Source organism: Vicia villosa, linkage group LG1, assembly GCF_029867415.1.
Source record: "Vicia villosa cultivar HV-30 ecotype Madison, WI linkage group LG1, Vvil1.0, whole genome shotgun sequence".
Taxonomy (NCBI): Eukaryota; Viridiplantae; Streptophyta; class Magnoliopsida; order Fabales; family Fabaceae; genus Vicia; species Vicia villosa.
The window spans coordinates 133,041,126-133,047,740 of record NC_081180.1 but is presented as its reverse complement, the minus strand read 5'-3'; positions in this window follow the sequence as shown (position 1 = coordinate 133,047,740).

Below are 6,615 nucleotides of genomic sequence, written 5' to 3'. Positions count from 1 at the left end.
ACACAAGGTAACGCTTGTGGCGAAAGGATTTCTTCATAAGGAAGGAATCAACTTCGATGAGGTTTTTGCACCTATTGCAAGGATGGAAACAATCAGGTTGATTATTGGTCTGGTGAACATGAACAATTGGCACATGTATCAGATGGACGTTAAATGTGCATTCCTGAATGGACCCTTAGATGAAGAATTATATGTTGCACAACCAATTAGGTTTGTGAAACATGGCAAAGAGAGAAAGGTGAAAAGACTGCATAAAGCCCTGTATAGACTGAAGCAAGCTCCAAGAGCTTGGAATAAGAAGATCGATAGTTTCCTAAGGGAGAAAGAATTTGTGAAGTGCACAAATGGGTATGGAGTATATGAAATAAGAAGCAAGAGTGAATTGCTTATACTATGTCTCTATGTCGATAACTTGTTGATAACAGGTAGCTGCAAGAAAGAGATAGAAGACTTCAAATGTTTTCTTAGCAAGGAGTTCGAAATGTCAGATCTGGGCAACATTTCAGACTTTCTTGGAATCAAATTCTAAAAGAGTAGTAGAGGCTTGATGATGCATCAAAGAAGATATGCAAGTGAAATTCTCAAGAGATTTAAGATGGAAGAATGCAACTCAACTTCGACACCTGCGAACCAATATTGCAACTGTCGAAAGAATCAGATGAAGATGATGTCGACCCAACCTAATACATAAGATTTATTGGGTCATTGAGATACCTTTGTCACACAAGACAGGACTTAGCATACAGTGTGGGTATGGTAAGTAAATTCATGCAGAAGCCAAAGGTATCACACCTAGCAGCAATGAAAAGGATAATGAGGTATCTTAAATGAACTCTCGACTATGGTATTCTGTTTCCTGCATCTAATGAAGGAAAAGAATGCAAATTAGTGGGCTACACCGACTCGAGTTGGTGTAGTGATGCTAAAGATTGAAAATCCACAGCTGGTTATGTGTTTATGTTAGGTGGTGCACCAGTTGCTTGGAGTTCGAGGAAGGAACCAGTAGTGGCACTATCTTTGTGCGAAGCAGAATACATAGTTGTTTCTATTTGTGTATGTCAAGCAACATGGATGGTGAACTTAGTCGAAGAGATTACAGCAGAAGATCATGGAGAAATTATCATGAAGATCAACAACATGTCAACTATCGACCTGGCGAAGAATCCGATAGCACATGGTCGAAGCAAGCACATCGAAATGAGGCTCCACTATCTTTGAGAGCATGTAGCTAAGGGGAAGATGAATCTGGAACACTGTAGAACTGAGAATCAGATTGCAGATATCATGACGAAGGGAGTGCAGGTCAAAATATTCAGAAGACTAAGAGCTATGATGAATATAGATAGTGTCGTCCTCGATTTTTTCTCGTGAGATACGAACTGACTCTTCTTTTATTTTTGAGTTTGTGAATCAGAGAGTCGCCACCGACTTTTATTTTATCCAATTAAGGAAAGGTTTATAAAAGAAACAGAAAAAGACCTTTAAGAGATTTTGGGTTCGGGGGTAGGTTATACAAAGGGAAGGTATTAGCACCCCTTTGTATCCATGGTTATCCATGGGCTCTTAATTGCTTAGCTCACTTGTTTGAATCATTTGTCTTGCTTTGAAATGCTTGTATGTGGTTTTAAAATACTTTTGTAAATTAACTTTGTAATGATCCTTGTGCGGATGTATACAGAGTGTTTTATCTTTCGAAAGATGTTTTGAAAAAAGATCTTTAACTTCGTAATGATCCTTGTTTGGATATATACAAAATGTTGTCTTTTTTGAAAGTTTTATTTTGAAAAACAATGATATGTGAAACATTTGTTGTTTTGTTTGATTTGAGCAAGCAATTAGGAGATCAACCCTAAGTTCATAAGGTCCTTTCCTATTTTCTTTTAGAAAATTTTCTTTTGACTGGATACAGAAAGAAATTGTTTGAATTGTATTTGAAACAGTAGAAATGGTTTTGAAAAGAGTAACATAGGGATTACCCTAAGAGGTGCAAGTGTGATTGTGTTTTATTTTCAGATATTTTTGTCTTTGAAATTAGTGATCTAGCGCTTCAGTTATTATCTTTGACATACACGCAGTTTTATATGTACAGTAATTAAAATGCGGGAATGTAAAATGCGGAAAATAAATCTACGCTATTACATCGATTGTGCGAGAAATGTAAACTACACTATTTACATGATTTTGACAACCTATACACTTATCTATGAATTTAAATTGCAATAAGATAAAGGGAAGTATATTTTTTGGATTTTTTGATGGTTGATTTTAATTAAAATTAATGCATAATTAATTTAATTAAAAAGCTAAGAATTAGAAATAAAATTTAAACCTAAAAAAAAAATTAAGTCTAAAATATGTCCAAGTTGCTTGTTGATTAATTTTAAAATAAAATTAATTTTTTTGGGATTTTTGAAGTTATTTTGGAAATTATTAAGCTAATTAATCAATAATTATACAAATAATTATACAAATAATTTAAACTTAAAGAGAAAAATATTCTAAATATGTATAAAATTAGTCTATAATATATAAACTTGATTTAATAAAAAGAAAATATTTTTTCTGATTTTTTGATAGGCTAAAAAATAATTAAAAGATAAATATAACAATATTATCTAATTAATTAAACAAAATATTTTAATTATTAAGAAAAATAAAATATTTTTTTGTCAAAAATTAATATAATATTTTATCAACCTAAAAATATTTTTTATATAATTTTTTTTATTTTTAAAACTATTTTAAATTAATTTTACAAAGAAAATCAAATAAAATAAAAAATATAAAATAAATGATCAAGTGTGGTTGGCTGGAGAGTCCATGGTATGGACTAGCGTGTCAGGGGCATTAGATGAGCTGGCAAGTTGATCTGATGGTGATTGGAGTGAAGGCGCGTGGTAGCAATGAGACCTGCAAAGCACTGAATCAAAAATTTAAAAGAAAATAAAAACGCGCGCGCTCTGGCCAATAGGAGGGGGACATGTCTTGTCTTCTTCCTCAGGAAACACTTTTTACACCACTCATTTGCAGAGCGCTATAAAAAGCTCTAACCTATAACACCTGTGCAACACGAATAGGGGTTAGACTCAATATAAATTTAGCGCGAGGTCATGGTTCGATTCGTCTAGTTCATACGAGTTTAATGGTACCACTTAGAACCTGTAATTTTGCCTAAATCATGAATCCCTCTTTTTGAACTTGAAAACCCTAAAACGGTAAGTGCTCATACAAGCGACCAAACTTCACTTAAACTTCCAGAAATGGTCAGAACATCAAACTAAACTCAAATATATGTTCACATCTTGTTAAACATGAATGTATGATTGTATTTTGGTAAGTTTTAGTTTGGGAAAATCGTGAGCTATGGTGCTCGATTGCGTGAGTATCAAAGCTTGAAACTGATTTGGATAGGTTCAGTGATGCTTAGGGATCGTGTTTGAGTGTTTAGTTTGGATTGAAAATGACTTAAACTGAAAATTCGAAATTCAAATTTCTTTGAAAATTTCAAGTTGAATTTAAGAGTGATACAAGCAAGAGTTTGTTCTGAACTTCTATCTCTATTCCTACTGAAGTATGCTAAGCATTATATGAGCAACAAGAGTGCTTAAATCTTAAGCTAACAATTATTGATGGCTTTTGATTTTTGAATTTTTTAATATATAAAGCTTTGAATTTTTGACCATGGCTTCATTTTTCTTCAACCTCTTGCTCTAGGCCTGCTGTATCATCTCTTTGTTGCAGAAATTAAGCCACCTTGGTGACTCATGCTAAGGACAAAAGGCCTTGGATAATTGTCTTGAACCATTTCTTTCTTAATTTAATTTTAAATGTAATAAAATTAAATTAAAAAGAAACAAAAATGTCATGGGCCTAATGTTGGTCATGGGAGCCTTTTAGTATCATTAGAAACATGTTTGGATCATGAATGTTTGGCCTCTTTTGGAAGAAAAACATTTTTGATCGTTGGTGGCTGGGAATTGCTCACTGCCCGGATATTTGGGAAAAGGAACTATGTTGGATCGTTGGTGAATGTAGGAGGAAAGGGACCAAGGCCCGGGTTTTACTTTGTGCCTTTACGGAGACAGTACATGAATGTTGGCTGCTGCGAAACAAAAGAATTTTTGAGGATAGTGGCACTGTAGCGGGGACGACAAACAAGATTGTTGATGCGCTTGTTTATCGTTGCTGGACAAAGGAGAAACTAAGAAATTTTGTTAGTTAGCTATTGCTTGAGTCTTAATTCTCGTTTGCTGAGTTTCTGTAGTCTGTTGGCATAGTTGGATCATTTACTTGATCACTTGTACCTCATTTCCTTTTGGATTATAAATAAAGTTTATTTTCTTCCAAAAAAAAACATTTTTGATCAATGTTGGTTTCATGCATTTTCCCAAAAATAGCCAACTTCAACAAGGCATATCTCCCTCAATTTTGATCATATGAAGGAGTTCTTGTACTTTTTAGAAACCTCAAGATGTCCTCTACAAGCTACTTTGGAAACTTTTTTGCATTTGGAGAAGTTATCTTGATGTTATGGCCTTTGACAAAAAACCACTTTTTGTTGACTTTAAAAATGACCTGTAATGTCCTGGCTCATATTTTCCAAATGGTAAATCCAATGACCATGGGATCAATTGCATTTGAAAGATAATTGAATTTCCTTCAAAACAAGCTTTGTTTGGAATTTTTTGAATGAACGAGGAGAGAGTTATGGCCGGTCAAAGTTCAGTTGACTTTTTAGGAGAAAACCCTAATTTTGAAACTTAGGGTTTTGTTGATTTCTGATCTTTTCTTGATGAATTATGATCAACCATTGATCAAATGATGAATCTTTTGACAAAATATAGATGTTGACAAAAAATTTCATTTTTGACTGTCTGTTGACTTTTCGGTCAAACTGGTCGTCTGTTGACTGTTTGAGCTGCTGACTGGGCGTCTGAGCGAATTGAAGTTTGAAAATTTGTCTGGTGGTACTTTGAGACATATGGAGGTCCATGAAATCAACCTGAGGTCTCAAAAAACTTGTTCTCCTAAAAAAACAAAAACCCTAGTTAGGGACTGTTTGTGTAGAAGACAGTTAAGCGTACCTGATTTTTGTGCAGTGTTGAGTCTCTGCTGATCATGTGATTATCAGAAGACTTCTAGAAAAAAAATCTTGGAATTTTTGAAATGCAAAAGATTGACTTGATTGATGGTACAAAACACGGAGAATCGTGCTGTCAGCGGGTTTGATTGTCAACTGGCTGTCCCGGCATTAACGTAACAGTTAAAGTGAAAATTCAACAATTAAAGTTAATTTTTTCTTTTTTTTTTTGTTGTGTTAATGGTGAAAATTTATTTACCTAAGTTGTTAGAAAAACACAAAACATAATAAATAAATAAAATATATTGTACACGAACGAAATTACCGATAATAATCTTGAAAAATATTTAATGCACAGAAAAATCAAATATTTAACTAGCAATAAACACACATAATATTATCTTGATAATTAAACGACAGTACGACAGATAGTACAACATCTAATACTGACAGTACAAATAATACATAATATAATGAACGGTATGACAAATAAAATAAACGGTACATTATTTGAAAGCCAAAGATACGACAAACTTTAAAAATGACGATTAAAAACCCATGCTATAAATAACAACATATAGATGAACGGTAGTCTAAGCAACCCAGGTCCGCATTTTTCAGGACTATGCAGACAGAAAAAGGACATGATCACCACCAAAACAGTGATGACCATAAGAAAAAACGTATCCATCCACTTTGCCATTTTTTCCGGGGAAGAAGAGAAAATAATTATGAGGTAGAAGTTTGAGAAATGAGTGAAATTTGATGTGATAATTTATGAAAAAAATGAGGGGTATTTATAGAGTGAAAAGAAGGATAGAGACGTTGAGGAATGAAGTGATACCGTACAAAAAGGAAAATTTGAGTGGTAGTAGGATTTGAAAGAAAGTGTATGGTATGGTTTGAAAAAGAGAGATGTATGGAATAAAGTTAGGATTTGATTTGAAAGAAAGAGATTTGAAAAGAAAGGAAGAGATTTTGAAAATAATAATATAGTACAAAAATTAGTGGGAAACAAAAACTAATAATAATTTACTTGTTACCAGTACAGTCCGAATCCCCGGACTCTGCGCCTGCAAAAATTTAATTCTGTACCAATTACGTCAGTACTATTTATCTGCAAATAAATCTCAAATAAACAGCGTGTATGAAGTGATAAACAGTACTTGGCGTTGGTGTAAGAATAAATTCAACAGCGAACCAAAATACCGTATAAGAAATATTCTAAAAACCGAGTATTCATAAAATCAGGACATTTATGAAATAAAATCCAAGATTATATGAAACTCCCAATTTGTAGACAGAAGTCTGTTGCCTTCTTTTTTTTTAAAAAAGATGCGGGCAAATTTTGGGGTATAACAGATAGCTTATACACAGTGAATTAGGTGGTGTATTAAATTGTAATTCCTTGTGTCGAAGCAGGTTGTTGCTCGAACACAAGGTGTGTCGAATGAATCTATTGAAGTGTAGAAATAGTTTGTTACACATATATTTGATTAGATTTCATTTAGGTCTAAAATAGATATTTTGGGCTT